The sequence below is a fragment of the Hypanus sabinus genome, chromosome 6 (genome assembly GCF_030144855.1).
Source record: "Hypanus sabinus isolate sHypSab1 chromosome 6, sHypSab1.hap1, whole genome shotgun sequence".
NCBI lineage: Eukaryota > Metazoa > Chordata > Chondrichthyes > Myliobatiformes > Dasyatidae > Hypanus > Hypanus sabinus.
Genome location: NC_082711.1, coordinates 165,366,968 through 165,378,991, shown reverse-complemented (window position 1 = coordinate 165,378,991; position 12,024 = coordinate 165,366,968).

Genomic DNA, 12,024 nt, shown 5'->3' with positions numbered 1-12,024 from the left:
CAACTATTGTAGCGAGTGATGTCACAACAGCAACCTTGCACTCAACGTCAGCAAGACCAAGGAATTGGTTGTGGACGTCAGGAAGGGGAAGCACACCAACTGTCATTGGGGAGCCAGCAGTGGAAAGGATGACCAGCTTCAAGTTCCTGGGCATCAGCATCTCAGAGGATCTATCCTGGGCCCAACATATTGAAGCAATTACAGAAAAGGGACAACAGTAGCTATATTTCATTAAGTGTTTGAGAAGATTTGGTATGTTGACAAAGACTCTGGCAAGTTTCTACAAATGTACCCTAGTTGCATCACTGACTGGTTTGGAGGCATCAATGCACGGAATTGGAAAAAACTGCACGGTTTTCAACTGAGCCAGCTGCATCATGGAGGACATATACGGAAGGTGATGCTTCAGGAAGGTGACATCATCTTTAAAGATACTCATCACCCAGAACATGTCCTCTTCTCATTACTACCATCAGGAAGCAGGTACAGGAGCTTGAAGACACACATTGAATGTTTTAGGAACAATTTTTTCCCACCACCATCCGATTTCTGAATGATCCATGGACCATTAACGCTATCGGACAATTTTCTTCTCTTTTTGCACTAGATATTTATTTATATATATTCATTATTGTAACTTAAGCTTTTTTTTTATTATTGCACTGTACTGTTGCCACAAAACAACACGAGAAAATCTGCAGATACTGGAAATATAAAGCAACACACACAAAATGCCGGAGGAACTCAGCAGGTTAGGCAGCATTCATGGAAATAAAGTCAACGTTTTGGGCCAAAGCCTGGTTTCAGGACTGAAAAAGAAGGGGGAATAAAAAGGTGGGGGTTGTGGAAGGAGGATAGCTGGAAGGTGATAGGTGAAGCCAGGTGGGTAGGAAGGGTAAAGGGCTGGAGAAGAAGGTATCTAGGAGAGGAGAGTGGACCATAGGAGAGAGGCAAGGAGGAGGAGAACCAGAGGGTGTGATAGACAGATAAGAAGAGGTTTGAGGCCAGAGTGCAGAATAAAAGAAGGAGGAGGGAAAAATTACTGGAATCAATATTCATGCCATCAGGTTGGAGGATAGCTTGATGGAATAGAAGGTTTTCCTCCTCCACCCTGAGGGTGGCCTCATCTTGGCACAGAAGGAGGCCATGGACTGTCACGTTGCAACACAGTTTATAACTTTAGTGATAAAAATCTGATTCTGTATCTGAGTCCTAAAGTACTTTTTCTATTTTCCCAGTACTGTAAATCCATCCTTAACTTCAAATCTTGAATAAGCAAGTTTGTGCCTCAGATCCATCTTGTTTATAACATTTTTAATGCAGATTATATCAGATCCTGTCTGAAGCATCTTCCCCAAACTTTTTCAAATTCTTCTTATTTGTTCCCGTGGCACTGCTGTTCCTCTCAGGATAAATGCAATTTTATCTGCATCGCATTTCGGCTCACTTGGAAGCTCCACTGTGGGAGCACAGATCTGCATTAACACAGACATCAGAAAGTAATACCTTTCTTAACTTGTGCTTGCTGATAAGAATGTGGTTAATATCTCTTTCAAGTAAAATAAAACAGGACAGTTTATTAAAATGCGCCTGGTCAGGATGTGCATCCCTCCTTTGATCAATCCATGTACATTTGGAATTTGGAATATATATATATATATATATATATATATATATATATATATATATATAGTTAAATAAGTCATGCAATAAATAAAATTAGTGAGGTAGTGTTCATGGGTTCAGAAATCATCTGGTGGAGGGGAAGAGGCTGTTCCTGAATCTGAATCAGAATCAGGTTTAATATCAAAGGCGTATATTGTGAAATTCGTTAACCTTGCGGCAGCAGTACAATGCAGTACATGATAACAGGGGAAAATAAACTGTGAAATACAGTAAGCATTCATACGTATGTTAAATAGATAAGTAGCACAAAAAATAGGAAATAAAGAAGTAGTGAGGTAGTGTTCATGAGTTCCATTTCCTTTCAGAAATCAGAAGGCGAAAGGGAAGAAGCTGTCCCTGAATCGTTGAGTTTGTGCCTTCTGTGCCTCCTCGCTGACGAAAGCAATGAGAGCAGGGCATGTCCTGGGCAGTGGGGGTCTATGATAGATGCCACCTTTCTGCGGCATCACTCCTTGAAGATGCCCTGGATGCTACGGAGTCTAGTGCCCTTGAGTGAGCTGATTAATTTTACAACTCTCTGCAGCTAACCTCGAACCTGTGCAGTAGCCACCTCCACACCCCCAGCATACCAGACGGTGGTGCAGTCAGTTCAAGTGCTCTCCACAGTCCATCATTGAGAGTGTTTCCAGTTAACTGTAGTTTTAGAGTGAGATTAGTTACATTACTCCCCACATTCTGATTTGCCCTGCACTTTGCCTCAATGCCTTTGTTTATCAACATTCATGGCAGTGCTATCTGCTTTATAATACTGGATTTCTTCCCCCTTTGCCTTCTCATACTCCCATTCTCTGTGTCTAAGATGTGGTGGCCATCGCCTTTTCTATCCTAATTTATTCCCTTTAGTTTTGCACTAAGCTGGTCTTAAGTCAATGCAAATCTTTATTAACTTCTTTCCATTGGATGACTGGTCTTTTATTTGAGGATCCTGAAGGGATAAATTAATCCTATAGAATAAATTACTGTGTGAGGTCCTTTACTTCACATCTGAGAGGGCAGACCATTGAATGGTCTCCTCTGGAGACCTTTCCTACTGAATTGCATGCTTGAACCTGTACCCGAACAGCTTCCTTTTAAACAATTGACATGTTTTGCCTTTTGTTTCTTGTATCACATTTGCTAGTAATGGATTTTGATTTTCTTTTTGTTTGCCAAGCATTTTGGAGTTGGAGTGGCACAGATTCGGTTGCCATGGGAACAGTTATAATCCTGCGCTGTGATGAGTATCTTTTCTAAGTGGCCATTTGAAGGTTTAAACCAAATTGGTTGCCATAGCTAGGTGGCATTGGCATTCAGATGTAAATTATGCATATCACTCAAACTCCTTGCCTGCAATCCAAACCCCACTCTCTGCTGTCAACTGCTTCCAAAAAAGTGGTTGCTGAAATCAGGTGAGAAGGTTAAAGATTACATTTATTTGTCACATCTGCATTGAAATATCAATACATGAAGTGAAATGCATCTTCTTACGTCAAAGACCGACACAGTCTGAAGATTGTGCTGCGGTTAGCCTGCAGGTGCCTGACAACAACATAGCTCACAATTCACTAACGCTAACCCATATGGTTTTGGAATAAGAACGTAAGAACATAAGAAATAGGATCAGGAGTAGGCCATCTGGCCCGTCGAGGCTGTTCAATAAGATCATGGCTGATCTGACCACGTGGGAGGAAATGTGAGCACCCGAAGGGGACTCACGTGATCACGGGTGAAGAACGTACAAACGCCTTACAGACAGTGGCGGGAATCGAACCCCAGACCGTGACTGGGTCGCCTCAATGAATTCCACTAACTCAAAATTGCATCCAGAGTGGCTGGTTAAACACAACACAGAAACAGCAGCAAGGACCAACAATTCCATGCCCAACACACAAACACACACATACACACGCACACCTCCTGTCATGCGAGGAAAAATATAAACAGCTTTCAGCGATACCTTGTTATTAGAGGCTAATTATTACAATAAACCTGTTGGCGTGGGGGTTAATTACAGCCCAAACCGGGGCTCATCTTTCAATTATCTGAATTCCTGGGGGAGAAAGAATGTATCAAGTGGCTGCAATAACATAGTCAGACTATTTATCAGCAATTACCATCTGGCAAAAATGTAAACCGAGCATTATGCATAGTCGCTGATAATTTTCCTATAGTTATGTTTTGTATTGGCTGCTTACACACACTCAATGATTCAGGAGCAGCTTCTCCCCCTCTGCCATCTACTTTCTGAATGGACATTGAACCCATGAACACTACCTCACTACTTTTTTATTTTCTATTTTTAACTACTTAATATACATATATGCACTGTAATTCGTGTTTTTGTTTCTATTATTATGTACTGCACTGCACTGCACTGCACTGCTGCTGTAAAAAGAACAAATTTCGCGACAAGTGCCGGTGATATTAAACACGATTCCGATTCAAAATGCTCTCGGCTGCACGGATGCTATTCAGCACAGACGTTGTAACCTGGGTTCCAACGGGGCATCGGTATAAACGCTGCTGCCACAGCACAGTGGCACTGCAGGTAGAGCTGTTGTCTCACAGCTTCAGTGACCCCCCCCCCCCCACCCCAGGTCCAATTCCAACCTCCGGCTCTGTCTTTGCAGAGTTTGCAAGTTCTCCATGTGACCAACAAAGCCTTGCTGGCCCTCGGGACAACATGCTGTTGTATATTCTCCCCAAGTGTTGATGGTTGGTGGGAGAATGAGGGGCATGTATGAGAGAATGTGGGGGTATTGGGATTGATGGGATTTTTCTGTGGGTCAGTATGTGTTTAATGGGCTGAATGGCTTCCTTCAGGGAAATGAGATACAGTAAGAGGAACGAACAAGTTGCTGAGGCACTTTAAAGAGCAGTTGAGTCGGTCACATATCATGAGCGAGACCGGACAGGGTTAAGCACCTTTGCTCTGTCTGCATCAAAATCCAGGAAATCCCATTTCAATTCCCATTCCGGCATGTCTGTCCATGGCCTCTTCTACTGCCACAATGAGGCCACGCTCAGGTTGGAGGGGTAACACCTCACATTCCATTTGGGTAGCTTCCAGCCTGGTATGAACATGGATTTCTCAAACTTCTGGTAATTTCCTGCCCTCTCTCTTTCTCCTTTCCCCATTTTGAGTTCCCACTCACCCCTTCTCACTTCTCCTCCCTGCCCATCACCTCTGTCTGGTGGCCCTTCTCCTACCCTTTCTTCTATGATCCATTGTCCTCTCCTATTAGGTTCCTTCTTGAGTCCTTTACCTCTTCCACCTATCACCTCCCAGCTTCTCATTTTGTCCACCCATCTTCCCCCTCATCTGGTTTCACCTGTCACCTACCAGCTTGACCTCCTTGCCCCCTCCCCCCCCATATTCTTACCTCTTCCATTCCAGTCCTGATGAAGAGTCTCAGCCCAAAACGTCAACTGTTCATTCCTCTCCATAGATGCTGCCTGACCTGCTGAGTTCCTCCAGCATTTTGTGTGTGTTGTTTCTGGACCAAGTTTGGGTCTTGCCATTGTTAGGCCATAAACTGCAATATTCATGCAATTTAATTTCACATTCTACTCTGATGCGGTTGAACTTAATGATGTTTGGATTAGTACCCCAAATGACATACTCCATTTTATGAAGTACAACACTGATAAATAAGAAAGGATGGATGCAGGAGATGCTCATTCAAGGCACTGTATTTAAGTGCAATTGACCTGTCCGAACTAATGAAAGCACATAATAATTAATTGAATTAATATTACAGACAAGAGACCCATTGTTGTCAACTTATAATGCAATGAACTAAGGCTAATATATGGCTCAGATGAGATTGTCTGTTGCTTTAACTCTGGGCCTGTACTCACTGGAGTTTAGAAGAGTGAGGGGCGATCTTATTGAACCTTATTGAATATTGAAAGTCGTAGACAGAGTGGATGTTGAGAGGATGATTCCTATAGTAAGGGAGTCTAGGACTGAGGGTACAGCCTCAGAATTCAAGGGCACCCCTTCAGAGATGAAGAGGAATTTCTTTAGCCAGAGGGTGGTGAATCTGTGGCTGCAGAGGTCATCATTGGGTATATTTAAAGTGGAGGTTGATAGGTTCTTGATTAGCAGGAGCACCAAAGGTTACAGGGGGAAGGCAGAAGAATGGAGTTGAGGGGGGATAGCAGACTCGATGGGCCCAATGGGCTAACTCAGGCCTATGTCTTATGTTTTAATGGTCTTACTCGGACAACTAGATCTGCATTGGACCAAAGTGTCGTACACATCTTTGTGCATTGGCCATTACCTGCATTTTGAGAAACCTGTGAGTTTGACACAAGAGTGCAGATGGTTAACGAGAAGAAAAAGCTGGAGTCGGGCTGCACCCGTGGAGGGAGAAACAGCATTAATTTTCAGGCTACCGACCTGGTATCAAAGCATTTTATCAGAGCACGAGGCGTTAGTAAATAGGGAATAAAATAAAAGCTTTCAGAGAACACACTTTGCGTCTCTTTCAAGGTGTTAAACCGTCATTCCCCCAAACCTCTGTCTGCTTCTGCCTTAGTTTCCACTGCTCTTTGCTACCTTAGATGACAGTCATGGGCAAGCACACTAGCGTCGTGGTTAGCGCAATAGCTTTACTGCGCCAGTGATCACTGATCGCGGTCCGATCCCCGCCACAGTCTGTAAGGAGTTTGTGTGTCCTGCCCTTGAACGTGTGGGTTTCCACCAGGTGCTCCAGTTTCCTCCCAAAACCCAAAGACGTATGGATTAAGGTTAGGGAGCTGAGGGCATGTTATGTTGGCGTTGGAAGCTTGGCCACACTTGCTGGCTGCCCCCAGCACAAACGTCAGATTGCATTTGCCTTTAAGGCAAAGTGACACCTTTCACTTAAAATTTCCCAATGTTAGTGTGTCAGATAAATAAAGCTGATCTGTGTCGTAGAGGGTCAGTACCTCGGAGTGGGGGCTTTACGTTACAAGATGTCAAGAATTAGAATACGTAAAACATGCCGGTTTTTTTTGCTATGAAACATTTATCCATAATGTCTAATTATATTTAAATCACTCTAAGAGATCCTCAGGGCAGTGCCTCGGTGCAGCCATCTACAGCTGCTTAAACGCTGACCTTCCTTTCACGTAAGGAGCGAGGTGTGGATATCTCTATTTGCAGTTTCTCTGACAGCACGCTCCAAGCCTGCGACCTACATCAGTAAGAAGGTGAAGGGTGGCAGGAGCAAGGGAGTAACGATCCCCACAGGTCACCCCCCAGATCGCATGCCATCCCGACGTGTAACAACGTCATCATCGGATCTCAACACTACACGTCCTCAGACCGCAAGTGTACTTGCAGCAGCTCAAAGAGGCAGCTCAAGGGCTATTCTAAAACGCTGGGGTGGTTCTGGCTCAAATATCATTTCAGAAGGTACATACTCCCAGTGGCCACTTTCTCAGGTGTGACCATAAAACCATAAGACACAGGAGCAGAATTAGGCCATTCAGCCCATCGAGTCTGCTCTGCCATTCCATCATAGCTGATCCCAGATCCCACTCAACCCCGTACACCTGCCTTCTCGCCATATCCTTTGAAGGCCCGATCAATCAGGAAACTATCAACCTCCGCCTTAAATATACCCACAGATCTAGCCTCCACCACCGTCTGTGGCAGATTCACTACACTAATTACCTCCTTACCCCGGTTCGATTCCAGTGATCTGAGGGGGTTGTTGTGCCTGACCCGGTGGTGATGTAAGGCCATTAATATTGTTACACGTTGGGATGGTGTTTACAGGAGTGAACCCTGGTGTAGTCTTCTGCTGCTGTAGCCCCTCCACTCGACGTTCAATGTGTAGTGTACTAAAGATGCTCTTCTGCTCACCGCTGTTGTAACGTGTGGTTATTTGAGTTACTGTCACCTTCCTGTCAGCTTGAACCAGCCTGGCCATTCTCCTCTGACCTCTCTCGTTAACATTTTCGCCCGCAGAACTGCTGCTCACTGGATGTTTAATATGGTATGCACCATTCTCTGTAAATTCCAGAAACTGTTGTGTGAAAATCCCAGAATATCAGCAATTTCTGAGATACTCAAACCACCCCATCTGGCACCAACGATCATTCCACGGTCAAAGATTCTTAGATCACATTTCCTCCCCATTCTCATGTTTGGTCTGGACAACAACTGAACCTCTTGGCCATGTGTGCGTGCTTTTATGTATTGAGATGATTGGCCGATATGCATTAATGATCAGTGTACAGGTGTACCTAACAAAATAGCCACTGACTGTATATACTGGCTCCTTAGAGAAATATTTTTGCAGACTTTGTCTATAAATGTGAACACTACCCCATTAAGTGCCACCCACCGTCTTGTTCTAAACTGCACCCACAGTGTGATGGATTAGAACTAAGGGCAAGAGCAATGTGCTTTACAGGAATTCTATCGTGTCATTGTTCTCAAGAGGGCTTTCTAAGGTTTCTTTAGCAGTACAGTGCGGAGTAGGTCCTTCCAACTCTTTAAGCCATGTTGCCCCAGCAACCCTACGACCCCAATTAACCCTAACCTAATCACAGGACAATTTACAACGCCCCATTAACCTACCTGGTACGTGTTTGGATTGTATGAGATAACTGGAACACCCAGGGAAATCTCTCGCATTCCACAGAGATTCCTTACAGAACGTTGCCCAAACTCCCCGTGGTGTAAATGTTGCCGTTTTAGATGGAGGAGGCTTGCAGCAGTGGACATCTAAATTACAGCCTAGAAAATTAAATGTAGTATTAAAGATTACACATCACATATCCCTCTGTAATTATGTGAAAACGCTACATTGTAAAACAGCGACAATCCGGCATCCTCACAAACTTGGAGGTGCCAGACTATGAGATTTTCCAGACTACTGATGTTAATCCAAATACCCACATACATTGTTGACTATTCCTTTTACCTTTTTATTTGGAACTGCAGCACGATAAAGAGGCTCTTCCTGCCCAAAGAGCTGAAGCTGTCCATTTACACCCATGTGACCTATTAGTCTACTAATCCGTACATCATTGGAACGTGGGAGCAAACCGGAGCCCCTGAAGAAGGTCCATGTGGTCACAGAGAGAACAAACCACTTTTGGACAACAGAGGAAGTGAACCAGTGTCGCTGGTGCTGTAATAGCATTATGCTAACCACTAGGATGCGCTACAACGGTATATCAGAATACATTTTCTTTGAACTTGTTGAACTGAAATGGAGTGGGAAATACTCACAGACTCTGTATGTTGGATCTCAAAGTTCAAAGTAACTATTATCAAAGGACATATATAAGTCACCCTGAGATTCATTTTCATGCAGGCATTCACAGTAACTACAAAGCAACACAAAAGAATCAACGAAAAACTGCACATAGCAAAGATGGACAAACGACCACTGCGCAAAAGACAACGAATAGTGCAAACACAAAAAAGGGGAAAACACAAAATAATAATAATAAATAAAGAAGAATTAGTATCAAGAACATGAGTTGTAAAGTCCTTGAAAGTGAGTCTACAGTTTGTTGAAACAGTTCACCGTTGGGGTGAGTGAAGTAATCCCCTCTGGTTCAAGAGCCTGATGGTTGAGGGGTAATAACCGTTCCTGAACCTGGTGGCGTGGGACCTGAGGCTCTTGTACTTCCTTCCTGGTAGTGTCAGTGAGAATAGATGATGGGAGTGCTTGAGAATGGATGTTGGTTTCCTGCTGCAACACTCCTCATAGATGAGTCCCCTGGTGGGGAGGACTGCACCTGTGATGGACTGGGCTGTAATCACTGCTTTTTGTAGGCTTTCCCATACAAGAACATTGGTGTTTCTGTACAAGGCCATGATGCAACCAGACAGTATACTCTTCACTGTGCTTCTAATATTCTACATACACAATAAATATTGCACTGGGAATCTTGAGCAACACACACTCAAAATGCTGGTGGAACTCAGCAGGTCAGACAGCATCTATGGAGAGAAATAAACAGTTGCTTTATTGGGCTGAGGCCTTTCATCAGAACTGGAAAGGAAGAGGACAGAAGCCAGAGCAGAAGAATTGGGTGGAGCGGAAGGAGTGCGTGCTGGCAGGTGAAGCCAGGTGAGAGGAAAGGTGGGTTGGTGGTGGGAAGCTGGGAGGTGATAGATGGAAGAGGTAAAGGGCAGAAGAAGAAGGAATTTAATAGGAGAGGAGAGTGGAGCACAAGAGGGAGGTTAAGGGCAGGTGAGGAGAAAATAATGGGTGAGGATGGGGAAAGGAAAAAGAGAGAATGGGTAGGGGTGAAATTAGAAATTAGAAGCTGAAAATGCAGAGCAAGATGCAGCAAATAGAAGAGGATTAAAAGTAAACGTATGTTTCTTCCCCACATGAAAAACATTGCTCTGAGGTGCCAATACTCTTCGTAGACAACAGAATTTATATCCAACCAGATTTTATGTAGTCCCGCTTAGTGGCACAACAATATCAGTGCTGGGCTCCAGAGTGAAGGTTTCCGAGTTCGAATCCAAATGGGGCTGAGCGTCGAGCTAGCAACTCAGCCTCGTAAAAACAAGAATAGCTTGCTACGGAAATACCGTCTTGACGGTGCCCCTGATAACTCCACTGCCGAGTTAAGGGCTATTCTTCTTCTTCTTCTTCAGATTTTATGTACACTAGGGAGACGATAAACCAGTCTGATTGTCATTGAATATTGAACACTGATCTTCATTGAATATTGTGATGATACATTTCGTGTTCACCTCTGATAACTCTTCCCTCAGTCATGTAATTGCTGGACGGGGTGACCTGAGGCCGTATTGGGTTTTACAGCCTCCTGAACTCAAGGCAAACACACTGGTAGAACCAAGATGCTACGATTGAAACCCCACTGGTGAACACTGCATTCGACAAGCTAGATCCAGTTGTATGTGAAACTAAGGTTTGTTATCTCAGCTTTCCTTTTCATTTTAAAACAGATTAAATGTTATTCCCTGGTAGAAGGTTTGTGTAGCCTTTATAGTTACTGCTAAACCTGTTTGTACTGACATTTATGTGACCTACCTAATGCTCATGTCACCTAGCTATTATAATTCTCCTCAGGAGTCTGTGGAGATTCTGGATGTCACTAAAAACCTTGGCAAGCTTCTATAGATGTGTGGTGCTAAGCTGACCACATTACAGCTTGGTATAGGAGCAGCAATACCTTTGAGCAGAAAATCCTACAAAAGGTAGTGGATTCGGCCCAGTACGTCATGGGTAAAACCCTCTCAACTATTAAGCACATCTATATGAAACGTTGCCATAGAAAAGCAGCATCCATCATCAAAGATCCTCACCTCTCAGGCCTTGGTCTTTCCTCGCTGCTGCCAACAGGTAGAAGGTACAGGTGCCGCAGGACTCACACCGCCAGGTTCAAGAACAGTTACTATCCTTCAACCATCAGGCTGTTGAACAGAAGGGATAATACACAATCTATTTCTGGTGTTCCCACACCGATGGTCTCACTTTAAGGACTCTTTTCTTGGTTACTTTATGCTCATTATTTGTTGCTGTTTAGTTATCTCTGCATTTGCGGAGTTTGTTGTCCATTGGTCCTGTTTACAGTTACCGTTCTATAGATTTGCTAAGTATGCCTGCAGAAAAAGAATCTCGGTTGTATGTGGTGACATGTATGTACTCAGATAATAAATTTTACTTTGAATTTTGAACTTTGAACTCCTAATTTTAGATAATTTCTTTTTGGAAGCCAGTTTGGCATTTGATGTCCTACTTTGATAGCTACTGGATTTACTTTTTATCCCAATACACCCTCCCACAATTCCCTGCCACTTTTGGTCAACAGCCATTGTTGGTTTTCTTTCACAGAGCAAGATTTGCCCCAACTTTCATTTACTGGTTCATTTGGCAAAACTGCAGGCTGCAATAGAGTGAAAGAACATTACAGCACTGAAACAGGCCCTTCAGCCCATCTAGTCCATGCTGAACTATTATTCTGCCTAGTCCCATTGATTTGCACTGGGACCATAGCCCTCCATACCCTTCCCACCCATGTACTTATAAAAAATTTTCTTAAAAGTTGAAATCAAGCCCACTTGTGCAGGTAGCTGTTCCACACTCTCACCATCTCTGAATGAAGAAGTTGCTTCTCACGTTCCCTTTTAACCTTTCACCTCAGAGGCATTTAGATGTGAGGAAGATGAAGAGATATGGACATTGTGAAGCTCGGATTATCAACGGTTTTCACTGACAGAACCCTGTGGTAATCTGGGGACTGCCTGTACAGGTTGAAGAGGAAGGTGACAACATCAGAGAAGACAACCCAATGAAATAAATGATCTTTAAAAAGTAGTGCTGCCGACAGAAGATGGGCCACAGCAATAAGTATGGCGAGATATTG